Source organism: Felis catus, chromosome A1 (genome assembly GCF_018350175.1).
Source record: "Felis catus isolate Fca126 chromosome A1, F.catus_Fca126_mat1.0, whole genome shotgun sequence".
In the NCBI taxonomy this organism is placed as follows: Eukaryota; Metazoa; Chordata; class Mammalia; order Carnivora; family Felidae; genus Felis; species Felis catus.
In genome coordinates this window covers 13,530,255-13,552,244 of record NC_058368.1, presented here as the reverse complement: position 1 = coordinate 13,552,244, position 21,990 = coordinate 13,530,255, and the positions used below count along the sequence as shown (strand labels likewise).

At 38.3% G+C, this 21,990-nt stretch overlaps 1 long non-coding RNA gene across 2 annotated transcripts in view; it reads left to right on the top strand.

The window, feature by feature from the left end:
- The first annotated feature begins 4,727 nt into the window (after positions 1-4,727).
- LOC109497422 overlaps positions 4,728-21,990 on the top strand; it is a 72,193-nt gene continuing 54,930 nt past the window's right edge. For both annotated transcript variants that reach the window (XR_002740673.2, XR_002740663.2), the window contains exons 1-2: positions 4,728-4,935; positions 11,506-11,627. This is a non-coding gene — a long non-coding RNA (uncharacterized LOC109497422). The remainder of the gene's footprint in view (positions 4,936-11,505; positions 11,628-21,990) is intronic.

The window sequence follows — 21,990 nt, the reverse complement described above, 5'->3', positions numbered from 1 at the left end:
GTTGCATAGACACAAGGATTTAGGATTCTAGAAGACCATAAAACATTCCAATAAGCCATATGCCCTGAATATCACTCAAATTATACAAAACACTAAGGCAATTTAGTAAGGAGTGTTGCTTCATGGATACGATATACACTGATCTGACAGTAAGCTTCTCATTTGATACATATAGGCCTACTAATACAGATCGAATTATGCCACTTAAAAAAATGGTCAACAAAGGGCAGCCGGTTAGAGAATCCCAATGTAATTTAAATTTCTTTAGTAGATCGCAATTTTATTGTAATTACAGGAATTATTTCTCAGTTTCTCAAGTTGGTCCAATTTTATTGTTTGAAGTATATTTTGATTAACATTGAATCTATACCAGCAGGTTTATGTGGAGAAAGGAGAAAGGAATCTATGCTAATCAGTTCAGTTGGGCTCAACCAATGCCTGGAGTAAGGGGCAGCTGAACTCCTGTCTTAGCATTAGCATTTCAGTAAAACCCTCAGCCTGACTGATGCTTGTTACTTCGCTGAACAGATAATAGCTGAATGAATAAATGAATAAATAAGTGTATGTTATTTTGCTGGTTCCAGTTTACTCTCAAACAAGAAAGAGCACCATGAATGGTCAGCCTGCACCTTTAGGCTGTGTAGATAGGATGCTCTATTAGAACTTGTCTGGCTAAGTGAGCATAGGGGAACTTTAGTCCCTAAATCTGATAAATCAGGTGCTGTCTTGATTGCAGGCTCTTCCACCATATCCACAAATTCTTTATCAAGTCCCCTTTCACCCAGGTCTCCTGTGCTTCCCTCTATGTGCATATACTTCCCTCGTAGCATTTAGGGATCCGTATGTCCATTTATCCCCACACTGGTTTCTGAGCTACTCAGTGGAAGTAACAGCTAACTACCCGAATCAGATGATAGGAATTTTAATAGCTTCACTTTATAAATGAGAAAGAAACACTAGAACTTTCTCAAAGTCTCACAGCCACTCAGAGATGGAGCCATGACTCAAACTCATGACATTGTATCTCTCCTTACCTGTGTCTGTAGAGTTATGTCCTAATCATGTCTGTATCTCCAATATGAAGAGAGTGCCTGACACATAAAGGACCTATAACAGATAATTTTCAGCTGCCCAAGTAATTGAAAGTTCCCTTTAATAAACTCAGCCATCTTAAAGAATATAATAGCTATAATTTTTTTTAAGTTTATTTACATTTGAGAGAGAGAGAGAGAGAGAGAGAGAGAGAGAGAGTACATGGGAGAGGGGCATAGAGAGAGAGGGTCAGAGGATCTGAAGCGGCCTCTGTGCTGACAGCAGTGAGTCCGATGCAGGACTTGAACTCATGAACCGTGAGATCAGGACCTGAGCTGAAGTTGGACACTTAATTGACTGAGCCAGCCAGGCGCCCCAAGGAATATAATTGACTATAACCTACATAGGTTTTCTTGTCCAACCGAAGTTGTATCCCACACAGACAATCCAGCATATTCTCTGTCCCTGTTGTTCTAACTTCTGAGACACAGGCACTATTACTGACTCTGAGGAAGTATCCTTCCAACCTGTAACAAGATCCAATCTTTTCCCCTAGAGTTAGAAATCCCAGTGGAGAGACAGACCTCTTTTGGGAGAGGGGTAAGGAAAAAATGTAACTATTCATCTGGTAGGTACCAGAATTCTACATGGCCTTTCAAATCATTCATTTACCCTTTCATTTGTCCCCTTTCCTCATGAGGTCTATTACCAATCACCATAATGGTAAGAATAATCCCTGGTGCATTGGTAGGAGAGCACATGAATAGGGAATATTAACATTAATTCTCAGTGCAGACTTTACTATTAGGGCTGCTGATTTGCTAATGAGTTGATAGGATGATGGAGCTGGATCCAAGATGAAGAGAAACACAAAATGAAGAAAAGCACTTATTCTGAGGGACAAATCATTACCCAAACTATTGGTACCTTCAAGGACTCCCAAATCTACATGTTCTTATCAGGGTCACTGAAGACCTTAGAAGAAATCTTTCAAAGCTTGAGTGAACCCACCTGCCTAGGTAGCCAATTGTTCTACCAAGTTGTGTTCGTGTTCCAAGATAACGAGAGAGCAGTTAATTTGATTTCCCATCAGAATAAGGCTTGCTGGGCTGCAGATCACCTTGGTGCACTGGTTTTTCTGTTAGTCTCCTGAAGGTCATTGTGAACTTAAATTAATTTTCTATTTCATTATCATTGCATGTTCCCGATATTTAGGCAGCAGAACTTTGTGATGGCTTCATGACTGGTTCTGCAAGGCTGATGGAAATCTCTGGTGATCTACTAGTTTTTCTGGCACAGTTTGCCACTTAACCATAACCATAACCCCTGTCCTGTCCAGAGTTTCGATGCCACCCTACTTACACTGCCCTGCATCGTTGTCTGTCATAGTATCTGAATTCTTTGCCTATTCTTTTGGTGTGTGGAGGAGAATGACAGTTGAGCTGAGATAAAGCATGTATTACAAAGACATAGGAGTTAGCATATAGCATTTCCTGAATGAGATTTCAGGACTTTTTAACTATTTCTTGCCTTTTAAGTTGAAGGAGATGCCCTGATGTAGAAGAGCATATTCTGACACTAGCTTTTCTACATTACGGTACAAAAGGTACTAACAAAGAGCACTCCATCTGGAAAGAAAATGCATATTTATCTTGAAGAGAATAATGGCAATCACAACCAAAAAATTAACAAAGACAGTATCCAAAGGCTGCTGTAACACATTACCACAAACTTAATGACTTAAAGCAACAGAGACTTATTATCTGACTGTTCTGGAGGTCAGAATTCAAGGTATCGGCAGGGCTAAATCAAGGTATCGGCAGAGCCTTGCTCCTTCTGGAGGCTCTGTGAGAGAATCCATTCCTCGCCTTCCCTAACTTTCAGAGGCAGCCCATGTTCCTTTGCTCATGGCCACATCCCTTCAACCTGTGCTGCCATCCTCACACCTTCTTCCCTGTCTCTACCCCTCCTGCTTCCCTTGTGATTACATTGGGCTCACCCAGATAATCCAAGGTAATCTCCCCATCTCAAGGTCTTAACTACATCTGCAAAGCCCATTTTGCCACGTAAGGTAACATATACAGGTTCTGTGGATTAGGGCAGGGATATCTGCAGCGGCTCATTATTTCTGCCTATCACACATACTATTGCTTCTGGTGTTGAATAAAAGATTTATTTGAGTAGATAAGAAATACGACCCCGTGCATGCTGAAAGACAGGATGGAGGTTAGTAGTACACCACGCAGTCATTTCAACCTGCTTCCCTCTCTTTGGCCCTCTTGTGTTGTCCATCTGCTACTGAACGTACATTAACATTATATTCATGCACTTGCTTGCATATTTTTCCTTCTTCCCTTATCTATGGACAACACTTAGGCACTTACACCTGTGCTATGCATGTGTCTACACATGAACATACAAACTCGACAAAGACCTCCTCACAGTGGCAAAAGTGAACTCCCTTCTGAGCCCTTTCCTGGTAGCATCTGTGGCAGTGGAGTGCTCATCCAGCTTGGGATTTCTCATCTCAGAAATTGTTGAGGTAGGAAATAGCTTTCCTGAATCCTCAGGATCTCTCTGAGAACATCATTAGATGCAATTTTCTGACTACATTGTACTACAGAGAGCCTTCCATGTCTGGAATAGCGACATCTTGTCTGCGTCCACCCTTTATGTCATGGCTCCAGGCACAATAGGAACTGGCTAAAATCTCAAATAATTCGTTTTTGATATAACAAAGTTTAAAACTCTGGTTACACTGATGCTACAAAAACCAAAAATCAACACACACACATACATATATGTGAGAATGTTCTACTAACATAAGTAATAATTGTACATTTCAGTAAGACTAAATGATTCAGAGGAATTATCAGGAAAGAGCTCAAATATGAATCTTGCTTGCTTATTTATTTATTTATAAATGTTTCTTTATTTTGAGAGAGAGACAGCACATGCACCTGAGCAGAGGAGGGGCAGAGAGAGAGAGAGAGAGAGAGAGAGAGAGAGAGAGAATCCCAAATAGGCTCCACACTGTCAGCACAGAGCCTGATGTGGGGCTTGATGCCATGAACTGTGAGATCATGACCTGAGCCAAAATCAAGAGTCAGAGGCTTAACTGACTGAGCCACCCAGGCACCCTGAATCTTTAGTCTTTTAAAAAGTTCTTTATGTCTTTCCTTAAGGGAAAACTGGGTTTGCTTTTGCTAAGCAGTTTTTAATTTCCTTTTTATTTTAGGTTCTACGGGATGTATATAATTTACAGTTTTCAAGATGTTCGTTGTTTATTCTACATGAAAGTGATACAGTGTTATCATACATTTTAACTGATGATATAGAGTTAATCACTTTTTTGGTTCAGCGACCAATGTATTAATTTCTAAAGTGGTTCCTCATTCATAACCATTGTTTTAGGCTATTAAAATGAAATTATTCTCAAAATTACTTTGCAAAAGGCTAAATATTAATTTTGCATTTTCTCAATCATGAGAGTTCTTTGAAACGTTCATGGTACAGAGTAGTATGAAATGGTACACCAGGCAGTACTGTGAATTCTCCATTATTCAAGAGTCTTTCCTCAAGCAGAGACTTCAGGCAATTTGTGACTTTGTGATCAATTGCTTGTAGCTGTTTTTTGGTTTTCCCACTTACAAAGCTACGAACACTGTTTTTGTTTGTTTGTTTTTTAGGATAATAATTTAGGCCGGCTCTTGAGGAGAAAATTGCAATAATAATCAGTGATTGCAACACGTTTTAGAAAAACGTAAGATTGAAAAATAGATTTACTGTGTTCACCAACAGATTCACTGAAAACTAAGAGACAGTCCTGGAGTGTGGTCTAGCGAAGAAGATGATTCACCTGCAGATAATTTAGAATGTTCCGTGGTTTTTGCTCTGATGGAGGTAAGAACTGAGTGGTAAGATACAGAGGCATGGAACTGCCTCATTTTGTTTGGGAAAGCTAAGGCAAGCTTCACAGTAATGGTGTTTGAAATGTCTTTATGTTCTTGTGTTTTTCCAGATAGCGATATGACCGGGGGAGTGTACTATGGATTGGCCAGCGAGTCAGAGGGGAGAGATGGGAACTTTTTTCTCATATAGATCATAAAATTGCTATAGGCATGATGAAGAAGTGATACAGGACTTTAAATATATAGACATATCTTGACAGTCTTATTCTGCTGAAAGTGAAGCAGCTGATAAGCTCTTGCCTGGTTTTGCTGGTGGGTTCCTCATTTATAGGTAGTAATGAAAGAAAAAATGTTAGTGAAATCGCTTGTCCAATTTGAAAAGTTTTCTGACTTTGCAGAAGAAATTTATCAGATGATTTGATGACTGCAGTTTTGCACAGTGATAAGCCATAGACTCAAGTGTCAGCTATGCTCATTCAAATCCCAGGTATACTATTTACCAGCTGAATTACTTTGAACAAGTTACTTCTTTGAGTCACATGATTTTTATTTGTGTAATGAAGAAAATGTTAATTCATATCACATAAAATTGCTGTCGGGTTTACACAAGATAGTGCTTATAATGTGCTTGGCACACAGTAGGCACTCAAGTATTTGTTGTTTTTATTATGATTAAAAATAACTTTAGAAAAGGGGCTCCTGGGTGGCTCAGTTGGGTAAGCAGTCAACTTTGGCTCAGGTCATGATCTCACAGTTCATGGGTTTGCGCCCTACGTCGGGGTCTGTGCTGATAGCTCAGAGCCTGGATCCTGCCTCAGATTCTGTGTCTCCCTCTCTCTCTGCCCCTCCCCTGCTTGCCTTCTGTCTCTCTCTCTCTCTCTGTCTCTCTGTCTCTCTCTCTCTCAAAAATGAATAAATATTAAAAAATTTTTTAAAAAGAACTTTAGATAGGTATCAATGAACAAAGCCTGCATAGACCTGTCTTGCTATGCTGTATTACTCATGAACATTACTTTACTTTACAACCTACATGTCTGGCGTAAAAAGGCAGAACTGTCTTTGAGGAGTTGGAATCAATTATGTGTTAACAAGACCAACATGTATTTGGAATTTTTAACCCTTCTGCCATTAATTAATCTGGGAACTATGGTAATAAAATTTAAGATTTTTCTTCTTTTAAAACTAGCTGTGAATTGCATCTAAATTTACATTAAGTAGGCTATCAAAATCTTCTGCTTTTATTACAAAAGACTTGTGTAGTGGAGAGAGACAGTTTAAATGCATAAGGAATGAGGTAGAATAATGATTTGGTGCATATATTCTGATAATTACTACTTCCTTTCCCCAGGCTCCCCTGCGATAAATGTGCTGTCTTTTTAAACTTCATTAACAAGAGATTACAAATTTTAATGGGGTACAATAATTTTACCTTAATTTTAGAGCAATGCATTCCAGGTATCTGATGTTCCTGAGTTATTTTCCCTGAAATAACCTCATGATTCAGAGAAGTTCTTTAAGAATTGAAATACTATATAGTGTTAGTACCAAATGCATTAATAATTTAATTCTCATGTTAGAAATCATTAAATCTTTAATAATGCAAGGGAAACAATAGACAATTGTGTTCTTCTACAAAAACCAAAATCTTTTGACCAACTTTAAAAATTTTTAGTAGGAATTTAGATTTTTGTAGCAGTATGTGTGGCTTAGTGGATAACACACTAAGAAAATCTGGGAGCCAGATCTAAGGGCCTAAACTGACTGGGCTATAATTCAAGAAAGCACTTGGACCATTTTAACATTTTATGAAAAATCACAGCAACAATGAATATGTTTCAATACTGAAAATGGCAGCTGTTCAATTCAGAGACCACCATGGACAAAAGCCTGGCCTTTCATTCACTGGTCTGGCATCTAATCTTTGTAACATTGATTTTTTTTTCTTTTCTGATCATGTTTCATATCCAGTGATGTTTTTAAACCTCTGAATTTGAAGAATGATAATCTACTGAAGCAATTAAGTACACAGATCCACAAGTTTACACAAAATCCATTTCCAAAGTTCAAGAAAGAGCTAAAAAAACTTTTCCAGAATGGTTTGCATTTAGAAGGAACTTCTAAGTGAGAAACAGAAATTTTCCCCCAAGAGAAATTGTCCTTTAAAACTGTCAAGAATAAACAAACAACAACAATTATTCTCTGGTTCTCGCTTCTCCAAACACTAATAGCTTTCCAGATTGGTCCTGTGGGATATGAGAAGCCTCTGCGTTTTCTCTAAGTAAGAATTTTTGGATTTGACTTCATACTTGTAATTTTTTTTTCCTGCCTCATCATGTTATCAATTACACCCTAAGGCATTTTTCAGCTTCTGTTTAATTGATTTCCATACTGTTCTGTAGAGACTGTCACTGGTCATCAATTCCTTCAGAGTTTAATTAATTAATTAATTAATTATTGAAAGGGGGGATGGGTAGGACAGGACAGCATCCTAATATGTTTCATTATGACTCCTTCATTCAATATGACTTTCTATCCAGCTGATCCAATGGACTGGCTCAGAGGAAGGGCACAATTAAGATAATTTAAAAAAATAAAAATAAAAGAATTAGTAGATTCAGTCATCCCTTCTCAGCTAATTTGTTGGCCCTTAGGGATTTTACCTGTGGAGAAATTATGTGGCAAATTGCTTTTGGACAATCCTGCTGGAGTCAGAAGCTCTTTGTTCTTCAAGGTCTTCTCTCCCACCCAGCCCAATTAGCCCCTTGTCTCCTGTGACTTCAAGGTCATCTGTCCTCTGAAACCATTTCCTGCCCATGCCAGGAGATAAAATAAGGAGAGAGCTCCAGTACAATTTATTGGAAAGGGCAAGAGATTTTCAGTTAGGTAAGTTGGAATTTCCTTGATTTACAGATGGTTAAAATGAGTTGAGGAGGAAAAATGTTTTTCTATCTTCTTAGTTTTGTACCTGAGGACTGAAAATTAAATAAGAAAATACAGATCAATAGGGGAAAAGGAACACACTTTTTATAATTTTTTCATGCACAGGAGTTACAGAAAAGAAATGAAAGTCAAAGCAATGGTTAGACTTAGGTGCTTATATACCCCTTTAACAAAAAGAAGAAGGTTTGGGCTTCAAGGGACAATAAATTGTGGGGAAGATACCAGGAAATATATGGGAGAGCTAATGGCAGTTAAGAATTATTTTTGTGAGGTCCATTTATGCAAGCTCATCTTGGTGTCAACTCACCATCTTCAATGACAAGAGTTGCTCCTCTCTACCTGGAATGGGGGTGAAGGGAATGAAGTGAGGGGGAGAGAAAGGCCCCTCCCTCAAAGGGAAATTTATGCCTTGATTTTAGACAGACAAAGGGAGGGCAGAGAACTCTTCCTATATCTATTAATTCTCAATTGCTTTATGCCAAAGTGGCACATGTGGATTGGCATATTCTGATCCCTTTCATGAGGATAATTATAGGTGACTCGTCAATAATTGTCAAATTCCTTTGGATTTACCTTTCATCTTCCCTGTTCAATTCATACCCCCTCCCCACATCTTTTCACTCTTGGCCCAGAGAACTTTTTCACAAGGTCTTTGTATATGTCCCTCATTTCTATTACCTGATTTCCTAGATAGAATCTTTCTTTTCTTACCCTTCTTGTATCCCTAAGTAAACTTAACTTTCTCTTTCTTATCTGGCTTTGCTGACCTTGATGTATGATCAGATCATTCCTGACCAACTGGACTCCTAGGCCTAACTCCAGCGCCAGGTCTTTTCTCCAATGGTCATTCAATGTATATTACAAAGTCAAGGTCTCAGGGATGCATCTTGTCAAGGCATCTTCATCTATGATGATATTATCACCTGCTGAGAACTTCTCGGTGAATACAAATTAACAAGAAAGAAATCTCTTCTGTATTTTATTCTTCATGCTGAGATACTTTTGAAAACTATGTGACATATAATGTCATCAGTTTTATCAACCGTATTGGCTTTCTCTTTCTATCAAATAACTTTCAACTCATGGAGTAATGTTAGCTCCCTCTTACTTCTTTCATAATTAGTTATGATTAAGTCATCTCAAACATTTCTTACTTTAGCCATTTCTTTACTGTCCCAGACCATCCCTACCTCACCTCATATCTGAATAGTGCTTTCAGTATCTATCCCTTTAGATTCTATACGCTTTCCCTTTTCCAGTCTGCCAAATTGATCTAAATATACTATTTTTGCATTATGCTATTCTCCTGAAATACTTCCAATGTCTCTTTATGGTCTAAGAGATAAAACCAAAGTTGTTATTTTGGAATTTCAAATATTTTGCAGAGCACCTGGGTGGCTCAGTCGGTTAAATGTCCAACTATTGATTTTGGCTAAGGTCATGATCTCACAGTCATGGGATCAAGCCCTGTATTGGGCTTTGCTGAGCATGGAGGCTGCTTGAGATTCTCTCTCTCTCTCTCTCTCTCTCTCTCTCTCTCTCTGCCTGTCTCCTCCACTCATGTGTTCTCTCTCTCTCTCAAATAAATAAAAAATATATAAATAAAATATTTTTCAACCTAGATCCTTCTTCAGTCTACTTCTATCCTTATCATATCCTATACCTTTGAAAGAATTCTTTAACAAGGACTGATCAGGCTTTTTTAATCACAGTTCATAAAAAACCTACATGGCACCCAGCCCTTGCATCTCAGACATTCCTGCCACTTCATTTCCATTCTTTCCTCAAACCTTAAATCAAGCATTTGCTGACCATACCTCCTGGTTGGTCTGGAACATGCACAATTATGCCTGTGACCTCATTATATTTAGAATAAGTTCCCTCTTTGTCCTTCAAAAGTGTCCCGTTTTGGAAGAGAAATGATATGGTCACTCTACTTATGAATCTTTCCTTTTATATCCCAAACTACAGTGACTATTTCCCTCTAGAATCTATTGAGACTTTTCTGTCTAAAGCACATAGTATTGCCCATAATAAAATGTGCCTACTGTATACAAGGTGCCTTAATATGTTATCTTTGCTTTGATCTATAATCTATTAAATCTATCTTTTAGATAAGAAAAAAAACTACAAAGAGTGGTTTTAAATAGCTTACCAGAGGCAGTTGTAGAGGCAGTTGTAGAAGAACTTTGATTTATACTTTGAGCCATTTGTCTTCAGGGCTTGTGCCTGGTTCCTGAAGTCCAGGCCAGAGGTTTCACGAAGGACAGGGCCTATCCTTTATTGTGTAGAATTTATGGAGAGTTTCTTGCTTGAAGGAGGACTTAATCTATGTTTGGTTTTGGGTAAACCTCCGTATTTATAATCCAAAAGAAATCCTTTGAGGGCACTCATTTCCTATACTAAGTTTGAAGGCTGCTTCAGAGTGAACCCTTTCTTCCTACAATTTTTTTTTCTTATTTATTTATTCTGAAAGTGAGAGAGAGAGAGAGAGAGAGAGAGCGCACGTGGGAGGAGCAGAGAGAAAATCCCAAGCAGGCTCCGCATTATCAGCACAGAGCCCGATGTGGGGTTTGAACCCACGAACCGTGAGATCATGACCTGAGCCAAAACCAAGAGTCGGATGCTTAACCCACTGAGCCACCCAGGCACCCCAACCCTTTTTTCTAAAATGATGTATATTGGGTAGCTCACTTACTTCTTCCCAAGTCAAATCTGGGGACAAGCACAGGCCTTGTGTTTCATGAAGCCTCAGGCCGGGGCTTCAGGGAACTTTGCTGGAACTGCAAATACGTTCCTCCAGTTTGAAGGCTGCATCTTTTGCTTCACCTATGGCAACCCCTAGTTGAATCACATGGTGGTAGTGGTGGTGGAGTCAACACTTGAAGTGCCATTCAATTATTGGGATTTTTTTTTAAGTTTATTTGTTTTGAGAGAGACAGAGAGAGAGGGAGAGAACCTCAAGCAGGCTCCACACTATCATCGTGGAGCTAGTACGGGGCTCCGTCTCACCAACCTTGAGCTCATGATCTGAACTGAAATCAAGAGTTGAACACTTAACTTACTGAGCCACTTAGGCACCCTAGGAATTTTTTTTAAGTAAAACAAAGCCATCTATACACTCATCAGAAATTACTTATTTTAGAGTTTGCTGAGGAATACAATCATATTAATTAAAGTACTTATGTATTGTGTAAGCCCATCTTAAAAAACTTTGCTGAAAAATGCTTGCAGAAAGCAATTGTCTTATACAAACCACACAGAAGTTGAACTAATCCTCTTGTTCTCTTCAAATGGAGGTGGACAAGGCTATTAACTTTCTGTTGTCCTTATGTCCCTTCACCTATCCTTTTAAAATTTTTATTAGGCGCTTTAATGTGTGGGTTGAAATCAATAGAGGACAAGCTATTAAAAATTATTGGCCGGCTGTGGCTCTTCACTAAATATTAAAGCAGCTTGGCAAATTAGCACATACCTCTAGGCATTAAGCCTGGGAGAAATAATGATCTAGGCAAATAGACAGTATAATCCAAATAGAAAATATGGCCAGCATGCTGCTTTGGGGTTTCCTTTGGCTGTTGTTGTTCACCGTTAACATTATTCTCTTTTTTGCTTTTATTAGTGTGAAGAGATGAGATGGGGAGCATTAACTATTGGAAGGATCCATTTTAAGGACATATTATATCAGGATCTAGATAGATATCAGAGCATCTTGGGAGATTTAGGAAACAGGTGCAGAAACAGGTGAGTGGAATACTGCTTATTACTGCCCTGGATTAAGTGCCTGTGAGAAATGGGCAATTTTTCTGGGTGCTGTGTGCCTTGTATTCTAGGAGGACAGATAGACAACCTGTTAATGCAAACAATACAAGGAAGATTGTCAACTGAGAAACTTAGGGCAGAGGTAGGGCTGTGCAGGCAAAAAAGTTATTTTCCCAAGTGAATGAAGAGAAAAGCAAGAGTGAGGCGGATTCTGTAGGTATATACTAGAAGCTGGAAGATTCAGGAGGAAGAATTAGTTCTGAGATAGGGATGGGGTCATCAAGAAGATTAGGATAAGATGGAAATACCCAGAAGTCAGAAGAATTTATTTTGAATCAAAATTCCTTCATATATCATTTTTGTTCTTTGTCAATTTCAATATGCAACAAGTTAGTGTCTCAAATCTTATTGCTAAATGAGCAAAAGAAATAAACAATCCCACAATGCACCCCTGTATTTTTCTCAGTATGAAAAGTCAAGAAGTAATGGTATCTTTTGGGTACCCACGTGTAAGATGAAGAATTTATGGTCAGTTATTCTGTCTCCACCCTAGCAATGACCCCAGTCTTTGCTAACCTAATCTGGGCATTGAACCTAAGATTCCATTTTGCACCCCGTATTTTACTCAGAAAAGATTTTTAATGTTTACATTTTGCCTTATAACTACTGACCATATTTACAAAAGTCATCGAGACTAAACTCTGTTTAACTCATTTATAGCTTATAGGATACTTCCCCATTTGGAGATTATTAATTTTTTTTGGTCAAATGAATTATATCAGAAAGTTTTTCTTTTTTTTTTTTTTTAATTTTTTTTTTCAACGTTTTTATTTATTTTTGGGACAGAGAGAGACAGAGCATGAACGGGGGAGGGGCAGAGAGAGAGGGAGACACAGAATCGGAAACAGGCTCCAGGCTCTGAGCCATCAGCCCAGAGCCTGACGCGGGGCTCGAACTCACGGACCGCGAGATCGTGACCTGGCTGAAGTCGGACGCTTAACCGACTGCGCCACCCAGGCGCCCCTCAGAAAGTTTTTCTTAGGAAATTATATGACAGGGACTATTTGTTTTTGCACATGAACAATTTGACTGAACATAAGATTCTTGGCTCATGACATTTTCCTCTCAATGGTTTCACACGTATTGCTCTGTTATCATCTAGCATTTCATATGGCCAATGAGAGCTTTGAGGCCCACCTAATTTTTTACCATTTGTGTACTTTTGTTGACATGTATCATGCTTCTGTTTCATCTCTTAAGCACAAACATTCCTATACAGGACAGATATTTTTCCTATAGTATAAATAATGAAGGATGGGTGTAAGGCACTGGGAATAAACCAGAGTTCCAGAAAAGTAGAGAAACCATACCATATGAAGGAAGAACTGATGGAGAATGTAGGTCACCCATAAGAATCAGGTACAAGAAGACCCAACATTATGCTGCACAATGATAAACTAGCCAAATGTCCCAAGAGGAAAGCTGAGCACCCAGAATAGTTCTCTGAGCATCCAGAGATAAGTCCTCTGGATCATTTTATTGATTACAATGAAAAAATAATGATACCCAATGAGAAATAATGATACACAATAAAGCAATTACAAAACTGAGGCCAGATATCCTATGCCGAAAAGAGAAGGACGTTTAGGTAGAAAGGGGGAGTTCTAGGAATGGAGTTGGAAGTGGAAAAGTGGCAGGAGCAAAAAAAAAAAGTGTATTTCTGCCGGTACATCTGTCAGATGCTCTACCTTGTCATCAAGTCTCTGCCAAATCAGTCCAGAAGCAAGAGCTCTTGAGTGGAAGCTGTTCAATTGTGTTGATTAGTTACTAGAGAAGAGGGAGAACCACATATGGGTTACCTTAAAAGTGCCCTCTCTGGTAGATTTGGAGGCCTTTTAAATAGTAAACTTTGTGGGTCCTCATTTCTAGCCAAAGCACCGTTTGGAGATAGGTCAATATCTTATGATATTTTTTATTCTTTTATTTAAAATATAGCATAATATATCTAAATACATCATTAATTGGCAAATTCTTTCAGTCTGCCAACTTACTTTTTTTTTAATTTCAACTGAGAAACATTTTCTTCAGTTATGTCACTGGTTATTAGTTCTGTTGATTTATTCTTTCTTCCTTGATTTTCACATTTACCACATTCTCTTTTTGTTCATTTATTTGCCTCTTCCCCTGCTTTATGGGAGAGCATGTTGAATTTTAATTCTAGTATCTAATTTCAATTTTATTAGAATCTTTTCTTATCTCAACATGTTCCCAGTGTTTCTCACCCTTATCTTTTTATATTACATTATTTTCCTTTATGGATTTCTGTTCCTTTTTCATGGAATATGCTATTTTTGCACTGAAGATACAAAATGGTTTCCCAAATTAGATGTTCTTCCTTAATACATTATTTTCAGAAACATATCATCCCGCTGAGTCTTCTAGTCTTTTACAGACTGTTAATCAGGATAGGATAAGTTAACTTATAATAGCAAACTAGCAAAAGATAGGATAAGTTAACTTGTAATAGCAAATTTTTTTTTTGCCTCGCAACAAAATTTACTTCTAATTTCAATGGTTTAATTTGTAAATCTAATGCAAAGCTTACTGCAGATAGGATGTTTCTCCAACGTTCTCATCCTCCGTGGGGATACTTAGCAATCCAGGCCTTTTTGGTCTACTTTTGCTGCACTGTCTTGGTGTTCAGCATTCACAGCCTCTGATCTCTCCAAGGAGGGGTAAGTATAGTCAAAAGGGAACTCTGACCTCCTTTCCTGCCACTTCTGCTCACAGCCCCATTGGCCAGAACCAGTCACATGACCCTGTCTGACTGGAAAAGTGTGCTCAGGGAGAAGAGAGGGGAGAGCTGAGTGTTGGTGATCACAAATAATGCTTACCACAGCTATAACAAGAAGAAGACTGGTCAAATAAGTTTAGAAAACACCACGTTAACCAAAATTCTATAGGTCTCCTCATGCTATGAATTCTCTGTGCTTTTGTTCCACTGACATTGTGAATGATCAAAATAGAGATATTGCGGGCCATCCTTCTTTCCTATACTTACATGTATTCATGCAGGGACCACAGCGCTGTAGAGCATACTTGGGAGATGCTCTTCTTTCTCTGTAAGAACCAGGTGTTCCCTGCACTGTATCCAGGATTCAGGGAACTTTGGGTGGGCAAAACTTTCCCCTAAACATATTCCTCTCTGTTTAGGTATATCTTAGGTTAAACGAGCACAGCATAATGCCCAAAGTTATGGTTTCTGCTTATACATGACAGGTGTGAAATAGGTGGACACTGTACTTCAGAGTGAAGTACAGAAAATTTTCTTCAAAACCCTAGCCTATTCTTTTTATGTTTTTCATGACTTAGTTGTATCTATTTCAGTTCAGATATCCCAATTTCTGATTTATTCTTTTCTTCCCTACTAAAACCTGGAGGAATTGGACTTCAGCTCATTCATACTGATTTATAACTTTGACCAGGTGCAATTTTCAAGCAGAGCCTCAGGCTTCCAGAATATGGATGGTGTGGAGAGGAGAATGGACAGTAGTGCAGGAAAGTAAAACAAAAGGGAGCATGTATTTTCCTTGAAATGTAAGCCACCCGAGGACTGAATTGTGTCTTCCCAAAAGTCATATGTTGAAGCCCTAGCCCTCAAAGTGACTATATTTGGAGATGGGACTTTAGGAGGTAATTAAGGTTAAATAAGGCCATTAAGGGAAGTAGGTCTAACCCAATCGAGTTGATGGCCTTATAAGTTGATGGCCTCTCTCTCTCTCCTCCTTCTTTTCCTCTTTCTCTTAGCTTATGCTTAGAGGAAAGACCATGTGAGGGCTGCAATGAAAAGGCAGCTATCTGCAGGCCAGGTAGAGAACTCTCACCAGAATCCAAACCCTGCTGGACCTTCGTGTTGGACCTCCAGCTTCCAGAACTATGAGAAATAAATTTCTATTGTCTAAGCCCCCAGTCTGTGGCATTTCGTGATGCTAGTCCATGCAGACTAATACAGAGGTCAAACCTATTTTAGCCTCTCCCCAAGGCTTGGAAATTTGGTCCTGTGGCATTGTCAGAGGTGACATCCTTCAGCTACTCAGGACTGGATTATTTGTGCTTTGGTAACCCTGGCCTCATCCAAGTTCAGCTGTAGGATGGAGCCCACATTATTGAAGCTCAAGTCTACTCTGATCCATATTGCCTGCACAAGGAGGTGGCCACCATTCCCACCATTTCAAGGGCAAGAGTTAGAGATAATGGTGCTGGATCTGGTGCTGGGGCTATAGGTGGAGAGAACTCACAAGTAAACTGTGCCCTAAGGTCACGGTGAATAAATTTAACTTGTAATAGAACACGTGAGGTTTTCAGGGTGTCTGCATGGCCGAGCTTACACTTTATCAGGGAGCTTGTTAATACTGATTATAGATGTTGAAGGTGTTCAAAAGTTAGAAGAGAAAACTGATAAAAGTTTTATTTGCTTATATTAAAAAATACCAAGAACAGTCATTTATACAGTTAGTTAGCATTTATGCCTTTTTGCCATGTAGCAAAATATTATGCATCTCATCAAATTGGTGTCAAATTAACTGTGTAAGCTGCCATTGAATAAACTTCACACTTAAAGTCTCATGGTTCACAATTTAAAAACTTGGAGTGAACATTGACGTGTATCATTCAATTTGTCAGTGACTTGCAGTGTTTTGTCTTCCAAGTTTTGCATTTACAGCATTTGCTTGTCTTCCCAGATACACCAGAAGCAAATGAAAGAAAAGTTACATCCTTCTTTTGTATTTCCACTGAATACCTAGTAGATTCTCATAAATATACATTGAATAAATAAAATAACATGTATAACAAAAATCAACTTTATTATCTGTACTTAATTTATTTTACAAATAATATTTTAAAATCCATCTTTAAATGTTAAAATAGAAAAAAATAGAAATATTTGTGGAATCAGAGCATCAAAAGGAACTTTGGGTGCTATGCAATCTAGACCCTAGATTCTGGATTGAATGGTAAGCCAATCAGTTGGTTAAGATGAAAAGTAAATAATTTAGAAATATTGTGGTCAGCTCTCCTAATGCTTTACCATAACAATAGATTTCCAATTCTCAACGAGATCACTCTCCATGGGCTTTGAATAGTACCCCATTAAATATCTTTTATATGCCTCTCAAATTCTTTTGGAATGAATCACTACATCCTGATGCTTTCAGGCAACTTCATTTATGGCTCACTTATAGCCATTATGTCTTGTCTTTAATATCTCTTTATAAGATAGCAAACATCTTGTCAAAATTTGAATTCCTTAAGGACAAAGTTTGCAATTGCCTCTGTACAGATCTGCTGATTTCTGGGAATTTACTCTTGTAGTCAGTATCCTGGCATATGCAAGATCATCACGGGGTTTTAAATCTGGTGCCTAGTATCTCTTCATTGTTATATCTTTAATCTGAAAACAGAAGTGAGATATGAAATAGAATTAAATTTATTTGTTTTAAAGTATACGTATAATTTTTGTTAAATGGGTTTTACTTTGAGATATACATGCTTATGAGATATACATGTGATATATATAACATATGAAAATCATGGACTTCATATCTATAAAATTTTAGGCTTGTAATATCTTATTTTTCGTATATCTTACCTTCTTTGGCCATTTTTATAAATGTCAAGTCTTTTCTTTTCTGTCCATTTTCGTCTATTTTTTAATATTTAAATTGTAAGTTTTAGTTCCATTTTAGATATTCTACTTCTTGTACCCTCCATTACAGTCTCCTGCCCACAGGTATCTTTGGTGGCTGTTCCTATTATTGACATCAAAGTTCAAAGGTCATCTCAGCAGAAACAGTCTCCATCATTCATCCCTAAGGAAAAACCAGAGCAAATAAAAACAAAGCGGCAAACAAAAAGTCATCATTTTTATTGCAGTCATTGTATCACATAGCCCTATGTTATTTTCCTTATCCATGAAAAATATGAGATGACCTTATTAATATCTTTGTTTCTTTACCCCCCCCCCCACTAAAATGCAAAATTCCATGTGACACAGGTCCTTGTCTTTCTGTTTTCAAGGAAGAAGCTCAGAGCCTAGAGTAGGTACTGCCTGTGTTAACACTGTAAGCCTGGAATAAGTGTTGTTAAATGAAAGGAGTATAAAATCATGTTCCTGAATGTCAATGAATCTAAGGGAAATGTTGGAATTTATGGTGAGGAATGGGCTATCACACGTGATAAACCAACCGAAGACCAGCACCAGCCTCCACTGAAGTCCTATGAAAGTGAATGAACGCCTGAGGGCTTCTGTGGGTGGTAGCCGCTCTCATTTGAGGATAGGCCTATCCTCCTTCAGCTTAAAGCTCTAAACACAATCTCTCCCCCATAGCTCATTTCTTCTATAATCCTTTTCGACGGAATCCCTTGCCTCATCCCAGCTACATTTCTTTCATGGCTGGGCTGACTGCCAATGGCCCAGATAAAGGCAGAAACTTGAGTGGAATATTTTGTTCTGGGTTGACTTTGACCTTGTAGCTGCTCGAACTTCTGGGAGAACAACAGTCTGTGCTGGATGTGGAGGTGGAAAGGTGTTTCCACATCTTAATAGCATCTCTGAGAGGGAGCAGGGGAGACACTTAAACAGCCTGGGAAGGAATCGGTCTTCTTGGAATCCCGAGAATGATAGAGCTTCTCCAATTGTGCACTCTCTCTTCAGCTGTTCAGAGAGGCACAATTTGATTACTCATGCTTGTATTTCTTTTCCAGTCAGGACTGACTTTGAGGATGTTCTGAGTGATAATGACAGAAATATCATTCTGCTCAACCTTTCACTTAGGCATCTCCCTGGCATAAAGCAGTGGTCAGAAGCAGCTAATTCCTCTGACTTTGGCAATGCTGAAATAAAGGCTATTTGAAGTCATCCAGTTGGAAAAATAACACTAAGGCTCTAGAAGAGAGTACAGAAGAAGTAGAAATGGTGGAACTCTAGGACTGTAATTACTGCAAGTGGTCAGGTCAGCTTAAGAAAGGGTCTGTCTGGGATTCCTGTCCTAGGCACCCCTGCACGGGCTTGGAGGAGGCAAGTAGGGGGGAGGGGAGGACAAGACAGCAGAAAGCATAAAAACTTGGTTGCTGATGCATGAATAAAATCTTCAATGTTGAAGATTTATCTGGTGATTCAGCCTCTATTCATCTTTATGATATGTTAGTACCAAAGGTTTTAAAGGAAAGGTACTATGCACATTAAAGATTCTATTTAGCAGGGGCTACAGAAGACCCAACCATCTCTCTCTTAGCACGTTCCCGCCCCCCCCCCCCCCCCCGCCCCAGGAATAACCATTTCATGATTTCAGGCTTTCCTATGGTCTGTTTTGTACATTTACAGTTTGGCCAAGCCTTCTGACATTCTCAGGGTACTATTCTGTGGGGGATAAAAAGCTAATTTGAGTTTTCTGCTATTCAACGTTTTTTTTTTTTCCTTATAAAATCATCTTGTATCTTCCCTCCTCACAAAATTCTGGCAATCCAGATATTGTTGAGATCCTTTATAGAGAACTGACCTTTCCAGGTTGTTAAACTCTTTCAGCTCCTGGAAAAATAGATTACTTTAGATGAGGTCTAAAGGGCTGATGGAAGTCTTAAACTTACTACAATTCCCACAAGTAATGATTGTTATAGAAGCCTTTCACTGGCATCATTGTTCAAATGAATAACTGAGGGTGAGGGGAGAATAGACTCATTGGGTTGTTTGCCCTCATGCATATGAATTCATAAAACCAAAGACCTGAAGGGGCGAACATTATGAAATCAAAACCTCCATTCCCCCAGCCTCCAGGGAAGAATTCATTCAAATATCTCAAGATAGAAAGTCGACTGTACTTCACAATCTCCATAAGAAACTCTGACACTTCCTGTAATAATACATCCCAGTGTCATACCAATCCTTACAGACAGGTGATTTGTCATGGAATCTAACTTGAATAATTCCAAAACTAGGCTAAAAGTATTATTGTCTGTTTTTCTCGCTTGTGTATCCCCAGTTTCTTAAGAGAATGATTGGCATCTGGTAGGCACTGGCTAAATATCTTTTGAATAAATAAATGGATAACTGAAAAAGTAAATAAAAATTAAGCTACACAGTAGAGAAGACGACGTGATTGTACAAGTTACCAAGTATGATTGAGAACATATTCTGTGTTTAGTGCTATTTAGACACCGTATGGAATTTGAAGATGTAAAATGGAAGAGTCCGTTAACCCCAGGTGTTGACTATTTCTCACAGTCAAATAGGGGTACGTCTACTTTCACAAGTAAACACAATTCAAGGCAGATTACAAATGATGCTCTCACTGTAATCCAAAGTATAATGAGGTAGCATGAAGGAAGATATGTGTTTGTACTAGGATAAATAAAGATGGCCTTCAGGTAAAGATCATGAACACTTTGGCATTCCTGGTAGGATTGACGTTGAAGGCCCCGCCCACAATAGGGGCATATAGGCAGGAAAAATACATGGTTGGATCCAGAACCATTGACTGTCTGGTGTGTCTTAGGGTCATGTGTGTCTGCTGGTGGTAGTGATAGAGGTGGCAAGAGCAGGTGAGAATGAACTGGAAAGTTTTGCTCGGGCCCCAGAGAGTTCAGAGTAGAAAAAGATCATTCATGTCACATACCACCACATGTAGGCACCATGAAATCTGGAATGTGTGTCCATTTTATCTACAATTCTACCTGGGGCCCCTGGAATAATGCCTGGAAATAGTGGGTGCTGGATAAATATTTGCTGAGTGAACATAAAATACTATTGCTCTATGGATGGCAATCATAAATCGTGCCTTTGTGAACTGTTCAACTCTTATTTTGTCTGTCAAAGAGACAAAATTCAACCTGAGAGAGGTAGAATAATTATGAATAAAGGACATTTAAGGTGAAGACAGTAAAATAACATCTAAGTCCTTGAAACAATTTCAATATTTTTGACTGTTTAAAAATGATGTATTTGGGTACTGAAATTAATTTCAGATATAATTTCACAATTATTATCAATAATTTTTGAGAACTCATGGAGAACAATAAAGGTGACAGGAAAATGTATTGGCTTATATTGGCCTAATTCTTAAAAGCAAATTCTACCAAGGAACATGCAAAATTTTGGTTCCTGGCTAAATTCTAGAACTCTAGATGATTATTATTAAGCAGTTTTGGTGGTTTTTTTTGTTTGTTTTGTTTTTTGGGGTGTTTTTTTTTGTATGTGTTTGGGGTTGTTTATTGCAGTAGTTAGCCTGTGCCATTCTTAGCTGGAAGGTGGTTGGAGAAGAAGCTATGGATGAAGGACGAGTCACAGATCTAAGTGAGTTTTAGCTGTGCACTTTCAGAGCAATGTAGCAGCAGTAAAATCAGCCTTGTGTACAGTCATTGGAAATGAGGTAGGTCTTCTAGTCCAGTGGCAATTAATCAATCAGTAAGACAGTAATCAAGTTGTAAATGGCCTAGATTCTGCAAACATGGACCGTGGCTGTGAAAACAAGGATAATCACTAGTTGGAAATTACCACTGAAACCGTAATCTGACAAATGCATACGTACTTAGTACCAACAAACAGAAGTTATAGTCAGACTAATTTAAATTAGTTCCCAACATAGTTTCAAATGTGCAACCAAGGCTTGGCCACTCACAAAAGTCCTACATTACAGGGTTATTTTCAGGTTCAAATAAGTGAATTCTTGGAAAGTGCTGAAACAAATGCCTGCTACAGAGTGAGGACTCAATTACTAGTCGTAGTACAATAAAAATTAAACATCTTTTAAATAAAACCTTCATAAAAATTTCACTTGTCACGAGAAAATGATAAACATCTTACTTTTCATTAATTAAAAAATGGGAATAAGCAGCGGTGAGAAGATTTGTTGATTTCTATAATTCATTCATATATTTAGGCAATGAATACTTATTGTCACCTTCTATCTGCTAATATTTCCCTAGATACTGGGACAGGAAGACAATGAAGAATATATTTATTCTTAAGAAGCTCAATCTAGTGCAGGCTCTCATAGTAGCATGTGTAAGCCTTAAAAAACTTTATTGCACATATCAGATTCATTATTATCTCTGTTAGATTGTAAGCTCCCTGACAGCCAACCTATTTTCATCTTTTTATTTCCACCTTTTTTATTTCCATCTTTACACCTTTGACAACTAGAACCTACCACCTAATACACATATATGAATGGTGACTTCTGATCGCATCAAAATAGACTCCAGTTATAAATACCTTGAAATGCAGAATATAATACAACAAACATTCTTTTGCATGCAAAGCTGAGCTTACAAGGCAGAAATGAAATCC